The 21,647-nt window shown below is 43.5% G+C and overlaps 1 long non-coding RNA gene across 3 annotated transcripts in view; it reads right to left on the reverse strand.

Moving 5' to 3' along the window:
* The window catches only part of LOC310759851, a 144,156-nt gene that overhangs the window by 92,669 nt on the left and 29,840 nt on the right, over positions 1-21,647 (reverse strand). For all 3 annotated transcript variants that reach the window (XR_014546567.1, XR_014546568.1, XR_014546569.1), the window contains exon 2: positions 786-929. This is a non-coding gene — a long non-coding RNA (uncharacterized lncRNA). The remainder of the gene's footprint in view (positions 1-785; positions 930-21,647) is intronic.

The raw sequence follows: 21,647 nt of genomic DNA on the forward strand, positions 1-21,647 counted from the left end.
CGTGCTCTGGTCCATGGGGTCACGGACAGTCGGACACGACTAAATGACTAAACAACAACAAAAATATTGTGCTTCGGCCAGAACAGTGTTTCTCAAACAGTGGACCCACTGGTGGGCTTTTGGGCTACATCCTGCTCAGTGACTTCTAGCCTTTTGATTGGATCAATCTCAGCACCAGCAACTACTTGCATGCTGAGTAAAGATGGCCGGGAGACACGGAGATTAAGGGAAGGGAGAAGAGGATGTCTCCCTCCTCTGAGGGGAAGGACCAGAGGAAATTAGGAAGTTGGTTATGATGATGACTGAAAATGGGAATAGAAAGGAAGAGGATGAGAGAGGAAAGGTGTTAAAGGAAGAAAAAGTGGAGGTAAAAGAACCAGGGAGAGTGAAAATGAAGACCTGCGCTGGTGCCCTGGTGGTATTTTTCTAGAAAAAGTGGTGCCAGAACTCGCCATGAACACCTCCCTTGTTCTCTTATAATGCCATGGCAGCCACCTGAGAGAAGCTGGAACTGAATTCGGGTGAGCTGCGACTGAAAAAAAGCCCTGTCCTCGATACGTATGCCAGAGTTTCTCCTGCAACATGTCACAGATGCTCAAGCAGACAAATTAATGTGCAAAGTATAGCATTTGAAAACCATTGGATTAACATATCTGGGTGAAATAGTTTCTCTCCTTGGGTCAAGTCTGATTTAGAGATAGGGTTAAGGCCTTTGTTGTGATTAACCTTCATGGTTTTTTTTTAAATATAAATCATAATAATCCAAGTGATAACACTTAACCTACCACATAATGAGTTTTGGGAGCCTCCGTCAATTAGTGTGTCTGTAAATCCTGCAATATCAGGCACCTCGACTGCTGTGTACATGCCAAGTTTTCCATGTTCGTCACCGGCTTCATTGGATACTGTGAGCATTAACGTCACTGGCTCTGGAAAGACAGAATACTCCGCTTGAACAGAATATGCTTAATTGGAACTGCTGATTTATTGGCATGTTTCCAAGGGAACTAATTTGGCTTAATGAAGGTGAACGTCAATAAATGGTGTTTAATTAGAACAATATTATCAAACTTTCTACATAGTGGACGGGTGGTTAAACACTGTAATAAGCACTGGTTTTATCTTTGAAGAGTCCTGAACTCCGATTGACTTAAGGGATGTGCTAAAGGCTGGAAAAAATATATATAAGGCCTTCGTATTTTTGTTACGAATAGTGCTGCTCCAATCCAAGTGAGCATACTTTTCATTATTAGTCTAAGAATAATTCCTCCTGCCTGACAAGGCAGACTGTTGCCGACTAAAACAAAATCAAAGGGACATTCCAGAGATTACATATAGAGCTCGTGGTGCCTTGCACTCATTGGTAAATCTCATTTAATAAGATGCTGCTATTTTAAAAGGTTTGCTCTCTGCATTCACGTTTCAGTGAAGAGATGCAATCATGTTAATGCATTCCCATAAGCAACAGCCCTTTTTGCTGGCACAAAAGGGCATCTTTCCCCTCTCCTCTCCTCTCTTCTCCCCTGCATCCTCTGGCACAGATTTTGGGGGGGGGGGGTGCAGAGAGACTGAAGAAGAGAAACCAGAAGTCCTGTAGCTTAGGCTAATGTCCACCACACAAGTAGGTGGGCACCACTGGATATCACCCACACCTTGCAGAGCAGGTGGTGCCGTGGTCTAAACCAGTGAGCCTCTTGGGCTTGCCGATCAGAAGGTTGGCAGTTCGAATCCCCATGACGGAGTGCGCTCCCATTGCTCTGCCCCAGCTCCTGCCAACCTAGCAGTTTGAAAGCACACCAGTGTAAGTAAATAAATAGGTACTGCTGCAGCAGGATGCTCTGGCTTCTGTAACGGTATCCCATTGCACCAGAAGCGGTTTAGTCACACTGGCCGCATGACCCGGAAAGCTGTCTGTGGACAAACATCGGCTCCCTTGGCCTGAATGCAAGATGAGCGCCACCACCCCAAAGTCAGCTTTGACTGGACTTAACCGCCCAGGGGTCCTTTACCTTTTACACCCTGTGGAAGTGAGAGCAGGTCAGGTTATTGACAAACAGGGGAATACATTGCACAACAGGTAGACAAGATCCACCAATGTAGTAAAGAAGTGAGCAACATTTATGGTCTGGATGCAGGGAAAGGTGATGTGTATGCATCAGGGCCAGCCCCATCAATAGGCAGAGTGAAGCAGCTACCTCAGGTAGTGGATGCTGCTGGAAAGCAGTGGGCCAGTGGCATCCTCCTGGTTATTCCCTATACAGTGGTACCTCTGGTTACGAACTTAATTCATTCCGGAGGTCCTTTCTTAACCTGAAACCGTTCTTAACCTGAGCGGGTTAAACCACAGAGCCTAGGACTTGCCGATGAGAAGGTCGGCAGTTTGAATCCCGGTGACAGGGTGAGCTCACGTTGCTCAGTCCCTGCTCCTGCCAACCTAGCAGTTCGAAAGCACATCAAAGTGCAAGTAGATAAATAGGTACTGCTCTGGTGGGAAGGTAAACGGCGTTTCCGTGCGCTGCTCTGGTTCTCCAGAAGCGGCTTAGTCATGCTGGTCACATGACCCGGAAGCTGTACGCTGGCTCCCTTGGCCAATAAAGCGAGATGAGCGCCGCAACCCCAGAGTCGGCCACTACTGGACCTAATGGTCAGGGGTCCCTTTACCTTTACCTTTACCACTTTAGTTAATGGGGCCTCCTGCTGCTGCCATGCCACCACGCACAATTTCTGTTCTAATCCTGAGGTAAAGTTCTTAACCCGAGGTACTACTTCCGAGTTAGCGGAGTCTGTAACCTGAAGTGTTTGTAACCCGAGATGTTTGTAACCCAAGATACCACTGTATTGTCCTTTGATGCAGGCAGCAAAGAATACCCAATATGCTTTGGTGTGCTCTCTCTGCTTCATCCTGTGATTCATGTTCCTAGCTATTCGGTTTAAGACAAAGCTATGTGTTCCCCCTTCACTACAATGGGGAACCTTAAAATGGCTGTAATGTGCTTCCCCTGCCTTTCTGGAAGAAGTAGAACAAATTTGCAGGCACAGAAGCCCCTCCAGCTGATGAAGCCTGCTGAATGGCAGACAAAAACATTTAGGGGCTTTTGTGTGTGAAGTGCATGGGATTTACTCTCATCCATAATCCATATTAGATCAATACCTTTACCAGGCCAACTAAAACTCTAAGATCATACTGTATTAGCCAACTAAAACTCTAAGATCATACTGTATTAGCTTCATACTTTTGGAGGGTGTGGTGGCATTTGTCTCTCACTGTTTCTTACCTTAAAATAATCAAGAGGTGGCCAAGAGGGGCTTATTATTGTGTGTGTGTGTGTGTGTGTGTGTGTGTGTGTGTGTGTGTGTGTTAAAAAAAACAACTAGCAGCTTTACATAGGCTGGTTTGGCTTTCTTAGAGCTTGCTTGTGTTGGGAGAGGCATTGCAAGGTGAGGCTGTCCTAAAAACTACCTGTGCAATGTTGATGAGTTCCAGAGGAGTTTTCTTTTTCCCAGTGGGTAGATTTTAAAACATTAATTGATGCTTTTAACTTTTTTTAAAAAAAAAAATCCCCAATCATCCACTATTCAGCTTTAATAGACAAACAAACAAAATCACCCAGAGCTCTTCAATGCTCCACAGGCAGAATTTAGACTGGAGGTCCTCAGGGCTTTTTTTCAGCCGGAATTTGCCAGAACTCAGCTCCGGCACCTCTCAGGTGAGCGCCATTGCCATTCTAAGAGGCATTCATGGTAAATTCTTTTTTTCTAGAAAAATAGCACTGGGGATCCTAATGATGTTTTCTTTAAGAGCAGACACACCATTGCCTCCTTCAGTTCCCCTGGGAATGTCCTGGTGCCAAGGGACAAATTGATGATATCCCCCTAGGGGGCCCCACACCTCATCTGTACACACTCTAATCAGCCAGGATGGGCACGGGTCAAGAGGACAGGTAGTGGGCTTTCCAGCTCGGAGGAGTCTGTCCACATCAGCTGGGGATATCCAGTCAAAGTGGTCCAATACTGGACCTGAGGACAGTCGAGGGGCCTCCAGTTCCGTTTTTGTATCCAAATTGACAAGGAGGTAACGGCGGAGCAAAAGTGGAGAGTACAGAAAACAGTGCAGCAGAAGGTTTCGTGGAGGCCCTGATCCAATCTGAGGCGCTTCATCAACATCACTGTTTGACTTGTGAAGCCTTCAAATTGCCTTTTTGTGCAGCCCCAGCACAGAGCAGCTCTCTCTCACACACACCCCTACAAAATGTATTGGGCCATTGTTTGTGTATGTTACTGGCATTCTCTGTCTATGCCATACACACTGTGCACTAGATTTCATGGCATATCTTCTCCACCCTATCATACATTTGAATTCCAGGGATCCTTGGGAGGAGGATGAATCCCGGGGCATGACTACATTCACATGTTCCCAGGTTCAGTCCCCAGCATCTCCAGGTAGGTCCGAGACAGACTCCTGTCTGAAACTTTGGTGAGCTACTGCCAATCTTATGTAGACAGTATGGACCAATGGACTGACTCTGTATAAGGCAGTTTTCTGTGTTCATAAGTCTAGTACACATTAACATAGTGCTAAAGAGCACATCCCAGATCTTGTTAAAGGGCAAATAAGGAACAAAACAGGGATTGTGAGCCGACGCTAATAAACAGAGGCAGCTGGAGTTTATATGGCCTTTGTTTTCAATGGGCTTATCTTTTAAGCAGTTCAAATTATTTCTGAAAATATAGAAAGGCATGCTAATAGAGATGTCTGCCACATCTGAGTGGTGCCCCTTTGTAATTTGCGTAGCAGAAACAGGAATTGTTGCCCATGCAAATTCAGCTGCCTAGCTGCAACTGTTTCTGAAAAACAACAGTGACTGGGTTGTGTTAATTCAAATCCCTCCTTTATGGTGATGGTTGGGCACCTGCAAGGCCTTTTCAAATGGGGCAAAAAAAGGAGCAAAGTTAACCCTTAAGCCAATCTTATTGCTGAGAAGGCTGCCGTAAAGTGCAACATTTTCATTCGCACGTAAACCTCTCCCCTTCCAGCATTTTCAAAATCCTGAGAAATAGTTCCCAAGCAAAGTTATTGGATAGCGTGTTCTCACTACAGGAGAGCACGTGTTGCGGATGGGGCCTAGCAAGACACCCCATAGTTGCCAGGCAGTATAAGATAGAGGGGCCTGGCAAGGATTGGCTGTTTGAGTTGCTGGGATAAAATTGATGTTGCCAATTTGGGGGTGGGAACAGGTTATTTAAACAAGGTTCACAGCAAGCTGCTTTCTCTTTCAATGTGGGAACCGGATCACCCGCCCGCCCTCCCTTTTGGGCTTGTGCTTTGACCTTGCTATGCCTATCATGGGGTCGTCCGCCTTGGTGCGGGGGCCTGGTAGGAATTTTTCCATTTGGCTGATTAGTGTGTGCCATTTGGTTTTTGCCTACTGCGTAGCAAATCGTCACAACTTGTAAGGTTGGCGGTTAGGCATTGGTTTAAATTGGTTGGTGGAGGGGTATGGACTGGCTGTGCCTGCCCCTCCAATGCTGCTGCTGCACGGGAATTCCGTTAAAGGAATTCAGGGGCTTACCATCCTCTCGTCCAAACCCCTGGAATCGGGTGCGGGCCGCGTAAGCCCCTGGGAGCATGCGGGGAGAAGCTGAGGGTCTGTGCCGCAGCTCCAGTTATCCCTGATCTTGTTCCTCCACACTGGCTTTCGCTGGAATCCGGGAGTCAGTGCTGTCCCCCAAGGCGGGGGGGGGGGACAGATAGTCATAACCAATGCCTAAGCAACCACTCACAATTTGTATGTTTAATAAAGTTGTGGCCAAAACTATGCCAAAAACCTTAAACAAAAATTTATGAGTGATGTGTGAGTTATTGGGGTAGGGGTGTTTTGGGGGACCTCAGCACGCAACAAGTTTTCAATTAAAGCGGATCATGCAGTGGCAAGTGAAGACAAGAACAGGCACCAGGCAGGGCCCAACACCAGGAATACATTCAGCGACACATCATTTTCACAAACATATACTAGCCGAAAAGGAATGCTGGAAGGCATGGGTGGCAGTAAGGCTACATGAAATAAGACGGAAAGCTTGTTTCAATCTCTAGCAATGGCTGGGTGAGCTGGCGTGATTTCATGGACTCTTTGCTTGATATATCTGATTCTATAAGAGCTAGAGACCAGGTGGGCTGCTTGTGGCCCCTTTCTCATTTTATGTGGCCCCTTGAAACTCCTAAAGCTGCTTCATTTTCCCACACTAGCAGACTTCCTTTCTATTTATTTCCTCTGGCTGTTAAAAGTGTCGTCCTCCCACTTTTTGATATACTTTCAGAACTTGGAAGGAGGCAGTATTTTATTTGATTATAAATTACTTTTATTTATAACTTTTTTTGCCGGCTATCTAAGAACAAATTGGCAGGCATCTGCTCTGTCTGTAGCACAATAAAGTAATTGCTTTCAATCCTGTTTCAGAACAAAAGTCATACTGGTTTTTTTGTACTATTAAAAAACAACAACACTTCTGTATACTTATTTCAAAGTATTCCCCTCAAACACAGCAGAGCTTACCTCTGAGTAGATCTGTGCAGGACTAGAAATGCTAGAATGAAAACTGAAGCAGGGCAGTACCTATTTCAGGTTAGTTAATCCACTTTTACCTCTGGCTTTCTCCATTACCAGATTTGGCTCCACCCAGTGCCATGACAGATCACCTCTGAGGGAATGTGGCCCTTATCAAAAAGCAGGTTGTTGATCCCTAAACTAAAGGCAGGACTGGGCAGGTAGGACTTATGCTGGATCCTAACTCATACCCACCAACATTTCCCTGATGAAAATAAGGACGTCCCATTCCATAACAATAATTTTACTCTTTATTCCATCTTACTGGGTTGCCCCAGCCACTCTGGGCAGCTTCCAACATATACACAAACATAATAAAACATTAAACTTTTTTAAAAAACTTCCCTGTACAGGATTGCCTTCAGACGGCTCGGGCGTTGGGTAACGCCATACCCTCCAACATTTCTCCAGTAAAAATACGGACAGCCTAAAGAAAAGTGGAACATTCCAGGATCAAATCAGAAACTGGAACGACTTCTCTAAATCAGGGTCGTCCCTGAAAAATAGGGACATTTGTAGAGTCCTTTAACTCCATTCAGCTCAGTGAAGCCTAGCAAACCTTACACTGGCAAAAAAAATAAAACCCCAACAAGTCAAACTCTATTTCAAATACTTGTCTGCCCTTTGCCTGGTTTAGGCCAGCTAAGCAGACAGTACTCCCACTATTGAACAGAGTTTGGATCTGACATACTAAACTCTGGCTTAATTTAAGACAGCATTAGTTAGGCTAGGTGCCCATACTTTGGATTATTTCCTACACCACATCCATCAATTTCAACAGGTTTATTCTGAGTATGGCTTAGTTGAAAACAAGCCACTGGTTTGTTTGTTTTTTGCACAATAATTAAATTCATGAAAAACTTGAATATGTAAAGAAAAACCTGAATATTTAAAGAAAAATTGACATCCATCTCAGTATCTGAGCAACTCAGATTTTAGTGATGGTCCCACCAGAAAGGCCTGTTTTATGGCTTCAGATTGCTCACTAATAACTTTTAGTGAGCTTTTTTTTCTCCCAGCTGGAACTCAGTTCCAGCACCTTTCAGGTGGGCACCAGAAAATGAGCGAGGTGTTCATGGTGAGTTTCCGGCACCTCTTTTTCAAGAAAAAGAGCACTGCTAGCAACAATTGTATTAATAAAAAAGAATCCATAAGATGAACTATGTTAATGGGTAAAATGTATTCTGTGATATTTTGCTGCATTTGAACTTTATGCCATACCAGAAACAGGGGTAGTGACAGTAATTAAATAAAAATAAAAATACTTTCCACCAGCAGCCTGATTATCAGTGGGGAGAAATTAAAAAGTATAACAGAAGCAAGTACTGTGCCCTCTGTCCTTCGTCAGTAGATAACAATAAAAGCAGGGAACTTTTGAGTGGAGAGTAATTAATTGAGCCTAATCACCCTGACAAAACAATGTGATTGGGAATAAAATTCAAGTTCCCAATTATGTAAGTGCCCTTTTTTCTCTTTCCTTTTCTTTTTGCAAAAGGCCACATTATTAACTTTGCCTAGGCTGCGGGAAGTAGTCCTGGACTTGGTACTGTTGCTTGCTTCCAAGCTGTGACATCCATTTGCGGGCAAATGCTTTCCTCTTCCTCCATTTAAGAGGATCTCCCAGAATATATATTCCTCTCTAAATTACATTTCTTTAAAGGAAATAAAACAGAAGTGAAAATAATGAAACAGCACCATTATTTGGATTACATTTATCTTTAATCCACTTTGTCCTCTGTATAAAATAACAGTATAAAGACATCTGCCAATATTTTAAAGGCTTCTGCTCGGGTATGAATTATATTTTTAAATTAGACCCTAAAGCTGCATTCTAATGCAGTACTTTCATTTACCAGAGTATGCACATAGTTGTGTTCTATTCCCAGGGCACCCTTTATTTAATCAGGCTGAGAGCTCGACAGACCTGTATCCGTTTTCCACATAAATCTCTGCCAAATACTGCTGACTTTTTCATTTAACCTTCCTGGCAATGTCTGACCTCCTTGCGAAATCTCTCTCTCTCTCTCTCTCTCTCTCTCTCTCTCTCTCTCTCACACACACACACACACACACTTGTACATACATGAATACAAGCACCCATTTATGTATAAGGACAAATATAGTTAGTTGCGAGATAAAAACGCCCACTCCTTGGAATGGCACCGAAGGCAGGCAGTGTCCTTGCCGGTTGCGCACACGTGAACCGCCGCAGTAAACAACTTTAGCCTTTCCCATTAAAGGTTAGAGAGAAGTGATTGATACATTTGACAAAGAAATGTAAGGTCAGGAGTAATAGAGGCAATCTGTTATTTACCCCCCAAAAGTGCATGAAGAGCTATAAGTGAGCTATATGGGTGCCGGCTTGTTCATTTTTCAAGCACCTGCTCTTTCCAGATAATGGATAGGGATGAGTGGAGCTGCCGCTTGTGGGAATCTCCATCTGCATTTGTGGCACCCTGGGAATAAAGTACGCGAGAAACCACCAAGGCCACAGTACTCAGGCTGAGGGTGATTTGGTCTTACTGACTTCAGCGGCATTAAGCCAGCTCAAATCCACACTCTCTTTCTCAAGTGATTTGTAGATGAGCTGTTAAACTGCAATGGGCTTTGGCCTGAGCTCAAGACCAGTGACTCTCACACTTGGGTGCTAAGAGCAGAGGTTCCCAAACCTTATGCTGTGGACTACCCATTGTCCATAAGCTGAATCTGTGTTCTGCATGAAAAATTCACATTGATTTTTAATTGCATTTTTATTGCTTCTGTTATTTCTTATGTTGCATTTTATCAAGGTGGAATCTACACACATACGTTCCGAAAGTGTTTTTAAAAATACATCGAATTTCCCATAATTTCCCATAAGGCTCGCTATCTGGCGTCACATTGTATATTGCACTTAAAACACACTTAAAAACATTTTATTTGCAGCTGTATAGCTGAGTCCTGAGTTGCAATTTGAATTCTGTGGAATACAATATTCTGAGCCAGCCGGAAAAATAAAATGGTGATAAATGTACCTAAAATCTATAATGGGAGGGATGGTGGCAATGTGTTAGGCTTTTCAAAAGCTTGCTTCCTTGTTTGTTTGTTTTTTGGGGGGTCATTTTACATTTTTTTGCCATTTTCATCCCTAATATGCTTTAGCAAGTGCAAGGTGGTTTGTTTGTGTGTGTGTGTGTGAGAGAGAGAGAGAGAGAGAGAGAGAGCGCTGAAATTCTTGTAGGTCTCTGACAAGAGCAGACCTAAAAACTTGTGACCTACCAATGGATTGTAGCAGGGCTGTAAACCTCTTGTTTTCCCCCCTGCTTTGACTTGAATGGCTGACCACAGTGCGAGCTTAATGTGTTGCATTTGGTTATATTAGTCAAATAAGAGAGCAAGCAGTCCATACAAGAATGTATTATCATCATGATATTGCATTTCCAGCTATCTTTGTGGATACAGGCGTTTAAATTGCACCAGCAGGAATGCTGAATTGGTTTCACTGGTGAATTTGCACCATAGAAATGCTTTTAAATATATATATAATAAAATCACAGATCCCTGGCTGTTTTTTGCCCTAGAAGGCACTGTTTGCAGACATAGGGTCCTGATTAGGTCATGCATGCAATATGGGTAGGGTCCAGGAGCTCTGCAAATCACGTTATTTCAGAAAGGAAGGGGCCAGTGTAAGCATGGTGCTTTCAAAGTACATTAACATAACAAGCAGTTGGGCTCTGAAGTTGCGCATCTTAGGCAGCTGAAGCTCAAGATGATGGTTTGTAGCAAATTCTGAACCAGATCAAGCACTATGCTATATGGTTAAGCACTAGGGCGCCCAGTTTTCAAGTGATATCTGCATTTCAGTCCACATCTCACTGTTCCTTGGGATTTCAGATCACTTCAGATTTGCAATTAGAAAGCTGCAGCCTTCACAAGCTAGAGGAAGGCTCCATTTCCCTTCTTTAATTTTTCTCTTCTCTTCCTTTTCACAGGTATGTTTCCTTCTTTTTACCCCCAGCCCCTCAAATATTTGGTCTCGGTTTAATCTTCCTTCCCTAAGACGCTTGAAGGCAGAAGGCAAAGCCACCCAAAGGACTAATTTGAATCCCCTAAAGCCTGGCTGACTCCCATTCTCAAAGATCAACTGTGCTTGGGAATCAGAACGGTTGTGGGCAGCTTTTTCTCTTTTCAAAATTGAGCTTTTCAAGTCTAGATTCAGCTGTCAGGAGAGGTTGCCGTTCTAACTATAATACATAATATCAAAGCAATGAAGCACCAGGTGCCAGAAAATTGCAGGCCAATTGGAAAATTCTGTAATCTGTGATTCCATCTGGCCCATGTGCTTCCAGTGGCCATACTCGTAGATTGTCAGAACTATTCATTAAGTTTGTTGTGAAACCAAGTGCTTAATATCAGTAATTTAGGAGGTTCAATGGGAAGCTAAATTGCTTGAAACTGTTTTTGAACAATTGGGTGCAGTGTTGGGGAAATAGCAATGTAGCATATCTGTAAGGAGCTTTTTTTTAATTTAGCTTAGTTTTTAATGCCACGCTGGAACTTCAAAAAGATTCCCAACGCCTCCCTAAAACCAGTGCTATTTTTATAGGAAAAAGAAGTGTCAGAACTCACTGTGAACGCCTCCCTCATTCTCTTAGAATGGCAATGGCGCCCACCTGAGAGGTGCCGGAAGTGAGTTCCTGTGAGTTCCCCCTGAAAAAAGCCCTGCCTAAAACCCACTCTTTCCCTGCATAGAAGGATGGGGCTACATCAAATATATGGATCTCTAGTGTGGTGTAGTGGTTAAGAGCGATAGACTCCTAATCTGGGGAACCAGGTTCGCTTCCCTGCTCCTCCACATGCAGCTGCTGGGTGACCTTGGGCCAGTCACACTTCTTTGAAGTCTCTCAGCCCCACTCACCTCACAGAGTGTTTGTTGTGGGGGAGGAAGGGAAAGGAGAATGTTAGCCGCTTTGAGACTCCTGAAGGGGAGGGAAAGGCGGGATATCAAATCCAAACTCTTCTTCTCTTCTTCTCTGTAACACCTGCTTCTCCTCTCTCCCCCTTCTTTCTTCCCCACCTTCTGTTCAAACTTAAAATCATAGAAATGAAGAGTTGGAAGTAGGGTTGCCCCGTCCCTAGAAAAATGGAATTACCCTGTTTTTGGACAAAATGTCCCCTGTCACATTTGGACTTCAAATGGGCATGTCTTTTCCCAGGGCTGTCTTAAGCATATCCGGTGATGTGGTGCAAAGATCTCTCTGGCGCCCCCTGGCAACTCCAAAACAAGGGAGGGGGCAGTGGAAAATGTCCTCTGCCTTCCCCCACCTCCCCGATCCCCGGCGTGGTGGCGGTGATCAAGCAGGAAAACGTGCTGGCGGACATGCTCTCGGCATTGGGGCGCCCGAGAAGGCAGCCCAGGAAGGCCTTTTGCCAGGAAGCAGGAGGAGGACAATGACCGGGAGCAGGGCTGTCTTGAGTAGATGCAGAGGCTTGGGAGGGAAGCTGCTAAGCCTTTGCGGGGATCACTCTCCTCCTGCAGAGGTTTGGGAGGGAAGCTGCACGCCCGCCAGCCATATAGTTGGTGGGGCACAGCTGGCGGGCATGCAGGGAAAGGGGAGGCTGCTGGCAAAGCCGCGCAGCTCCCCCACTCGCTAGGGCGCCCCTGAGAGGTCGGCGCCCTGGCGCAACAAACCACTAACACCAATGGGAAAGACGGCTCTGTCTTTTTCCCATATTCCAGCCCAGCTGGCCCACAATGGTGACTGTATTGCTATTGGTGTGGCTGACAAGAAACCTGGCAATAGAGAGAAGGGGGGGAAGAGTGACATCTTCTTCCCTCCGTCGCCCCCTCTTTCCTTCCGTCTCTCTGGTGCTCCTCCTCAGCACCTGCTGCTGGCCTAGCATGGAGCTGGCAGCTTGGGCCCCTCCGCCGACCTGACCTCTCCTCTTCCCTCCTCCATGCTTGAGTCTCTTCTGATACCAGCATGGGCGAGAGGCTGGAGCCTGCCCATCTATGAGGGGTTTGGATTGCTCTGTAATTAGGTAGGATAGCCACCAGATTTTGCATTTCCCAAATATTCTGACATAGTTCCTAGCAGCTTCAACATATAGAACTACAAATTTAAATATGTATTTAAAATATTTTGGAGAGGAATATTTTAAAAATGTGCATTACTGAGGAAATGGGATGGCATTACTGGCACAACGCTGCAAAAGGGGCCTGAACTGGAAGTAGGTAGATTTTTATATCTTTACCTACCTACCTACCTACCTACCTACCTAATCAGCGACAAAATGCTGGGTTTGCTCTGGCTTTATACAGCCTTTTTCAGTGTTTTCAGCTGCTGCCTGAAATCTTGAGAATCTCAGCTTTGAGTTTCACAAGAAACATTCAAATGCAATTTTAGTATCTTCTCAAGAGCAAAGGACAAACAAAATGTGAACTGGATGGATCCCAAAACAGATTATTTTATTTCCTTTGTTAAAATGTGGCCTTACACATTTATTTGGAGCAGGAGGATAGTTTTCATGTTTCTATGTGTTGCATATGTCTGTCATTGTCCAAGACACAGCTGCGGTCAAGCCAAAAGAACCCACAGAAGCCAAACAAGAAGCCATCAGAGTTGAAAGAACGATCAAGTTGGTGACCTATTTTTCGCATCTCCTAAACCTAAAACAACTGAATTCCAATCCAGAGAACAGTTGCCATTAAGTTCCACTGAAACAAATGGGACAAGGTCATTACTTTTAGCCAGAATTAAGTAGTGGGGCTATCTTCCTTGGGGGTAAGGACCTCAACAAATGAGAGTAAATAGGAGTAGGTGGAACAGCTAATACAGTTAAAATGGTCAGCAGCAAAAGTTAAAAATTAAAAAAAACAACAGCGGAGCAAAAGGTAGAAACTGCTGCTGACATCACCATCTTGACTCTCCTCCCTCACTGAAGAAAAAGTATGAGTGATGCTAACTGCTAGGTGTCAAGAACAAACAGAGAATGGCCACCTTGCTGTGCTTATGAGATTTCTTGGGGCAACTGGTTCACCAGTGTGGGTGGCAGAGTTCTGGACTAAATAGAACTTTGGCCAAAATCTAACACAGGGTTTCCCAAACTTGGGTCTCCGGCTGTTTTTTGAATACAACTCCCATCATCCCTGACCACTGGTCCTGCTAGCAAGGGATGATGGGAGTTGTAGTCCAACAACAGCTGGAGACCCAAGTTTGGGGGAAATTGGTTGTTCTGTCCAAAGTCTCAATATAAATGATAAAGGTAAAGGACCCCTGACAGTTAAGTCCAGTCGCGAACAACTCTGGGATATGTAATTTCCCTTCTTTGCTCATGTATTCTGAGGCTAGTGCTTGTGATAGCATTCAGGGATCTATGGGGGGTGGGATTCTTGGGTTAGCTGGAATAAAAACATGACTACAAGTCAGTCCAAAATATGGTTTGGTGTTTCAGCTGAACCAATCCTTTAGTTTACATGTGGCTACATTAAAAACACAAGCAAACAAACAAACACAAACAATCCACACACCCTCCTACACCTGCAAATGGTGTGAAACTATTGTCACAGTCCAGTAGTCGATACAACAAATGGAGTTTCTGTTCATCTCTGTAGTGAAGTATTTGACACAATGACGAAACATTAAGAAGCCATTGTTGCAACTCACTGGAATGCAGTCCTCTGCATGTCTATCCAGAAGTCCATCCCACCAGGTTCAGTGGTATGAAGCATGCTTAAGATTGAAGCCTTAGTTATTATTTAATATAATTTATTTCAACAACACGGTTATTTATCATTAAAAATATGTTATACAACTTTTATTTCAATAAGTCATATCAAAGCAGTTCACAAACAGATAAGAGATGGCAGCAAAATAACAAGAAGAAAACCAATTACAAAAATATAGCTATCCTATATGAAAATACATTGGTAAGATAACCAAATTTAAACATCCGTAATTAAAATACAGTATATAACATGCAAGTCTATTAAAGCAATGTAACAGCTAAAACATTTAACATCATGGGCTCTAAATATAGTACGATAAGATCAGTTAAAATGAACCGTAAAAATCAAGGAAGAAAACTTTCTTCAAACTGACTGCTGAAATAAGTTCTAGGTCTTTGTACGCACTGCTAAGAACATGTTACCCACACCACGCAGAGCAGTTCAGGCTAAGTGACTGACCAAATATTGGTCATGTTTACCAAGGCAAAGGACCCTGCGTCTGCCCGAGAATTAATTTGGGGACGCATCAGCTCAAAGGTCAAGATCACAACAAAATTAGCTTCTTCCTTTATGCCACAGCTCGACGGGCAGACGGTGGGGAGGATTTGCATTGTGTGAGCACTCTTGAGTTAAACTGTTGTGCTAGCACAAAGCATTACTGCATTAGTCTGCAGCCTTTAATCAACCCCAGCTGGAAACTCCTATCAACATCACCATGTTTTTTTGCCAGTTCCCTGTTAATCCCATAAAAAGGATAGGTAAAAACATGACTCGTGTCTTATGTTACATAGGTGGGTTTATGGATTCCAGCTATTCAAACAGTTCAGTCCACATAGTTTGTGGGCCAAACAATGATATTTCTGAAATGTTTAATTGGCTAATTTAGACCAGGCTAGAAATAAATGAGTCAAGGCTCCAGAGAAATGTTGTGCCGTTTTTTTGGATTATGTTAAAACATTTTCACATCGAGTCCCCATGTTTTCACTGAAACAATGGCTTGCATCAACTGAAAGAGGAGTGTGGTTTGTTTTGTTTTTGTTTTTTTTTTTAAAAAAAGACCTTCATTTGGAAGCTCTTTTAAAGTTCTCACTCCTTCAGCTGACTTGAAATAATGATAGGGTCTCCCCTCCCGCTTATGTCCCAAACTGGTGTAGTGGTTAAGAGTGGTGGAATCGTAATCTGGTGAACCGGGTTCGCGTCTCCTCTCCTCCACATGCAGCTGCTGGGTGACCTTGGGCTAGTCACACGTCTTTGAAGTCTCTCAGCCCCACTCACCTCACAGAGTGTTTGTTGTAGGGGAGGAAGGGAAAGGAGAATGTTAGCTGCTTTGAGACTCCTTAAGGGGAGTGAAAGGCAGGATATCAAGTCCAAACTACTACTACTACTACTACTACTACTACTACTACTACTACTATTCTTCTTCTTCTTCTTCTTCTTCTTCTTCTTCTTCTTCTTCTTCTTCTTCTTCTTCTTTATGACTGTCAGGGACCATGCTGAGGAAGGCTGCTCTGAGGAGGAATGGTGGGAGCCTCCCCCTCCCCCTGCTCCTGCACCGGATCCTGAATCTTCCCAGGGCAGTATAGATTTGGAACAGTGGTTTGCAGAGGGACATAGTTCAGAAGGCAGAAGCTGGGAAGTACTGAATGGGGAACAGCTAGGAGGAGGAGAACTGGGAGAGAGAGAGAGTTAACATACCCACTGTCGCTGGAATGTGTCCAGCCACTCAGCCCAAGGTCAAGAAGAGCAGATAAGGTGGCAGCACAGAAAGTACAGTGGTTGTGTGATCAGGTTACAAGATGCGGGAGTGATGTGGATGACTAGGGAGGAAGTGGGTGGGACCCTTAATTGGGAGCAACTTCATTCCTAGGAAATGGATTCTTTGTTCTCTTGCTGTGATCATTAAAGTTCTAACTGGTAAGAAGACTTCTTTCTCTTTGTTCTGCTTATCTATTGCCGAAGAGGGGGGAGAGGAGTGAGCCGATTCCCCGAAGCCTGGCTGTGCCACTGTCTTTTTCAGGAGATGCACTAGCAGCAGAATCCAATACAATTTTACTCAGATGTAAGCCTCGTTGTGCTCATTGGGGCTGACTTGCCCTGATGTAATGAAACACAATAGCATGAGAAGAATATGTGATATACTATCTATAGTCCCAATTTATTTTCAGAACATGTTTATCACAAAAAGACTGAAGAACCAGTTTGGTAAACAGACATGCCTTATTATGTAGAGACTAGCAGAACAAAATATTTATTCCTTATTTTCTGCTTCAGTGTATTCCAGTATGACCTCTTAAAGCTTTTACATATCATTTTTTGAATTACTAATTTACCTTTAAAGCTGAAACAAATTGTGTTTGCCAGCCAAATTGGAATACTCATTTATGTTTGAAAGCGTGAATTTAAACCGTGCAAATCCATGAAATTCATCACGAGCAAAGTTGTCTGAGAGCGCTTGGGAACTTAACTGGGCATTTGTTAGTAACAATTGTTTTGAGAAAGGCCAGCCTCTTTCATTGTTTTCCTACTGTATTCTGGGCAAGCCCTTCTTCTGATGGCCTCATATCCCTTCTTAGAGAGTTGTCAAAAATAGGAATTCAGGAGGGTTCTTCTTCAAGTCTTCTCATCAGGCAGGAGTTAGAGCAGTGTTTCCCAAACTTGGGTCTCCAGCTGTTTTTGGACTACAACTCCCATCAACCCTAGCTAGCAAGACCGAGGTCAGGGATAATGGGAACTGTAGTCTGAAAACAGCTGAAGGCCCAAGTTTGAAAAACACTGATATAGAGGGTAGAAAAGAGGCCTCAATCTCCTTTGACCTTCTTTTCACAACTAATGTGTACGTAAGAAAATGCAGAGGAGAGACTCTTTTTAGGCTTGTATAAAGTACACATAAATGTACTTTTGAATACCTTGCAGATCCTAAACAGGCGAATGATACTTTCCTCTTGTTCCTCACTGTCTCCATTTTGGGTTTCAAATCTTTTGGTCCTTAGATACCTGAGACTGCACAAATCTTTAGGCAAGAAAAGTCAAGGTGAATTCATGATTGCCTTCCTTCCTTCCTTCCTTCCTTCCTTCCTTCCTTCCTTCCTTCCTTCCCCCAGGACATAGTGAGAAAGTTCTGCATAGAAATAGGTCATGGGGAACATCCAACATGGGAGGGGGCACGCTAAAGCACTGCAAGGTGTTCTCTTACAACCAAGTGGTATATAAATCTTATGAAATAAATAGGGACTAAAAACCCATGTGAGGTTTGACAGGCCTGGTATCAGCATCTGGCATAGTGAGGCAAATGCCAGGTCTCAGATGGCCCTCTCCTGCAAGTGCTCTTCTCCCTGAACTTTTGTTTAAAGTATGTCCTGACTGCCACTCTCTTAATTTTCTCGGAATGCCTCTGGGTCCCATTGTAGCAGCATGTAAGCTGACTTGGCCAACATTTCAGAGTATTGGAATGTGCACCACTTCACACCCCCATCACTCCCTGGCAAGACCCTAGTGAGCTACCAAGTCACAGAAGCCCTTCAAAGCTGGTGCCAGCCCTGATTTTAGCAGCAATAATTGCCTGGTATCCCTGATGGTGTTCTGAAGATTTATTGCCTCTTGACCCTGTATGTATACGCAAGCCTTATATCTTAGTTCTTGACCACAAGGTATATAGTTATCTTGCAGGGATAGAAATCACCCGGTACATCTATGTATTGATCAAGAATTATAATCTATTTAATGAAGGAATTTATTTAAGGGGGATGATGTTAAGCTGATTTATTTAGGGATAAGACACACTGTCTGACATTTTTGGAGTGGCATCTTCAAAATATGCAACTGCATCTTGCAACCATACCTTTTTGACTTGAGGCAAGGAAAAGAACCAGCTTTGTTGGCTGTGTACATGAGAAAAAGCTGGCTTTAACACATAACACATGCCGCCGAAAGAGACCTGCAAGCACACAGAGACTGAAAAAACCTCAAGGTAAGCTGCCAGATTTAAAAGAGTCAAGAATCGAAGTGGAGAGGCAACATGTAATTCATATCACATAAAATAAGTTTCTAATTTTCAAACTTACAATATGATCCTGCTGAAACTCAGAGCAAAGAAATGCATATTTTGCAAAGAAGAAGAGGAAGAAATTATTCCTATTTCATCTTCCCTAAATAAGGTACTGGTGGTTTGCCCTAATTTCAATCACACTTTAAACTACCAAGTGTACATCCTCTAGTCTCACACAGGAGAGGTACTGATGCTGGTGGGAAGCATGACAAATAGCAGGAACCCTGCCACTTCTTGGCTCATCTACCTTCTGACATGTTTCCAGCCACTGAGTCCTGTTGTTTCTTGAGACAATGTGATAGAACCGAAAGGGAACTCTGAGCATGGGGTTTGAGGGGAGTAGATATGAACCAGGAGTCTTTAACTTGATTTTATCAATAGTCCTGTGGAATCCGTCTTCAAATCTTTGCTTCACCCTCCAAGCTGTGCATCAAGTTACCAGGGTTAACTGGAACAGGGAATGCCTATTCTGTGGTTGTTAGACTCCAACTCCCATCAACCCCCCCCCAAGTATGCCCAATGAGTAGGGATGACGAATGTTGTATTCCAAATCTACCTGGGGAGATACAGGTTGCTTCTAGTCAGTCAGGGGATGCCTGAGAGACACAACTTCAGACTACAGGTGGACATCGCACAACAGAGTACTTGCCCAGCAGATGAAATGCTTCCTACATGTGGAAAACTAGAACATCTAGGAAAAGGATGGACTAGAATCCTTTCTGACAGAATCCACACACACACACACCCCAGTCACAGAGCTTTAGATATTGTTGCTCCACTATATTCATCAGGTACAGTCCCGGGAGGACCATATCATGTGGTTCTTTGTTGAAAACCACTCTGTGTAAAACAGAGTGGAAAGTATGAATGGAAGCAAGATTTGGAGGGAGGGAGAGAGCAAGACTTATTTTATTTGAGGAGGCACCATCAGACACAAGGTTAAGTGGTTACTCACATCTCACTGAATAACCAGAAAACCTGAGGCCATTTGTGGCTAGGTCTTTTATGATGTGGTGTGGTTATTTATGGGCACCGAGCCAAAGTCTATATACGTCTACCATGGACAGCAGCATCAAGAAGGCTCTCTGAAATCCCCACAGGACCTGGCCTGTGAAATTTGCCATTTGCTAAGGCAAGAGCAACATGATCATTGGGCAGATTTGGAGCAGGGTGGATTTAGTGCTGCATTTCACAATCAGATCAACAGGAGATACTCTATTATGTTGGCCTCGCAAATTCAAATCTACTAATAACCTGAAATTATAACGTATTTTCCCCTGTGGCTCATCTGTGTAAGACACTATGAAAACATCCCTCTTGTTAATCTGAACTGTGAATTGTCATCATTTGGCATGCCTTCTGGACTGTTTTGGTTAAATGATAACATATAGACAAGCTGGCCATAATATGTTTTAGTAATCAAAGGTCCATTTTTCTATTTAAACCCCCCCCAAAAAAAATCAGCAACCATTATTTATTTAGACTTTTTAATAGAATCGCAGAATTGTAGAATTGGAAGGGACCTCAAGGGTCATCTAGCTAGTTGCTTGTTACCCAGAGGTCTCTAAGCGGCTTACAGCCCATTTACAAAGAAAAACATAAATACATTACAACTAATGCATTCATATGAAAACACACAATTCATAAAAATGTGCATAACAACTCCACCCATCCCAATAACAGCCTCAGAAAACTTTGATGGCCCGCAACTGCCACCAGATGATACCAGAGATATGGTTGAAGTAAAGAAAGTGGTTGAAGTAATAATTACCACATCACCATAAATGCACACTAGTCTCCTGTTTACGGCAAAATGTGTTGTTTCCAAGCCAGTTAAGCTCCCTCCCTCTCTCACTTCTAGGCTCTTCTTGCCCCCTTAAGGAATGACAACAGAAGCCACCACTGGGGGAATCTTCTGTCTACAATGGCCAAATTTTGTCTCTTAGTTCCCTTGGCCCACGTTCTCCAGTCCTTCCCTATCCATCTGGAAGGTTCCTTCCAGATCCTTCCAGAAGGACAACAAGTAATGGCATAAGGCATAAGGGCAAAGAAGAGCTGGCTCACACAACTTCACATTTGATGTAGGAACAAGAAGGGCATAATTATTTATTACTATTATGATTTATTAAATTTCTATATCACCCTTCATCCATGGATCATAGGGCAGTTTTGTGCTTTTATGTTGTAAACAACCCTGCGAGCCTTTTCTTACAGCAAATGTGAAGTTTTGTGACCCAGCCCTACTTTGCCCTTTTGCCCCATTACCCAAGTCCCTTCAGAAAGGTGTTCCCCCTCTTTTTCCCACGTCCTCTTCAGTGTTGTTGTTTTCTTTAAAGTCTCCCTCTCATTGGTCTTTAAAGGGGCACATCTGGGCTATACGTTTTGATGGCAGATGAACAAAGATACAACATAGACTATGCCTCTACTGTTGCTGAACTGAAACACCTTGCTGAACTTAGCTTCCGATTGGTCAGTGTGTCAAAAGTTGCTATTTTTGGATTTTTAATAAAGTTATCAGGGTACTGAGGACAGTTGCTAGCTTCTTGATGGTGCTAGCCAAAGCCCAAGTCACAGTTCATAAGGTCATATATAAAAGACGTTACCAAAGAAACTCGATCGTTTACATTATTTTGACCTTAACTTCATACATTGTTTTTGTTCAGGTGAACAGTTCCCTTGAACAGTAGCAGACAGCATTGTGGAGCTGCACTGTTCAGCTGACATCTCTCTAGCTGCCTCACTGCCACATACCCAGGATGGAGAGAAGGAAGAGCGTGGCAGTAAAGTCGGTGCCCATGTGCCAACAGGAGCTTCAGATTGGCTCCACCTTACCCCCTCCCTCTATCTCCCTATAAGCAGCAGCAACATGGCTGATAGGTGTTCAGGTGAGTGAAAATTCCTCACCACACCGTATGCAACTGCCTATATTGTGATGATCAATGGTTATAATTAATCAATCTGAACTGAACTGATTTGTTACATTTCTGAGGGGTTTTTCTCACCTGCCTGCCTCTGTTTTCTAGCATCTGTGCTGCAGAATGCTTTGCAGAATTCATATATGTACCAGACAAGATTGGCTGCAGTAACCTCCTGCCTTGGACATCAAAGACTGCATAATTTGAGTGCACTCACCCCTAAATCAGGGCATCTCCTAGAATCCAGAGTGTTGCACTTTTTGTGGACCATCATGTACATTTTCTAAATGTTTGATGGTACACATGGAATGACTCTTTTGAAAAACAGAAACATGAAAGTGAATTTAAAGCTCTACCAGATTATCCAAAAAGGCCAT

This window comes from Podarcis filfolensis (assembly GCF_964270895.1).
Source record: "Podarcis filfolensis genome assembly, chromosome: 3".
Lineage (NCBI taxonomy): Eukaryota > Metazoa > Chordata > Lepidosauria > Squamata > Lacertidae > Podarcis > Podarcis filfolensis.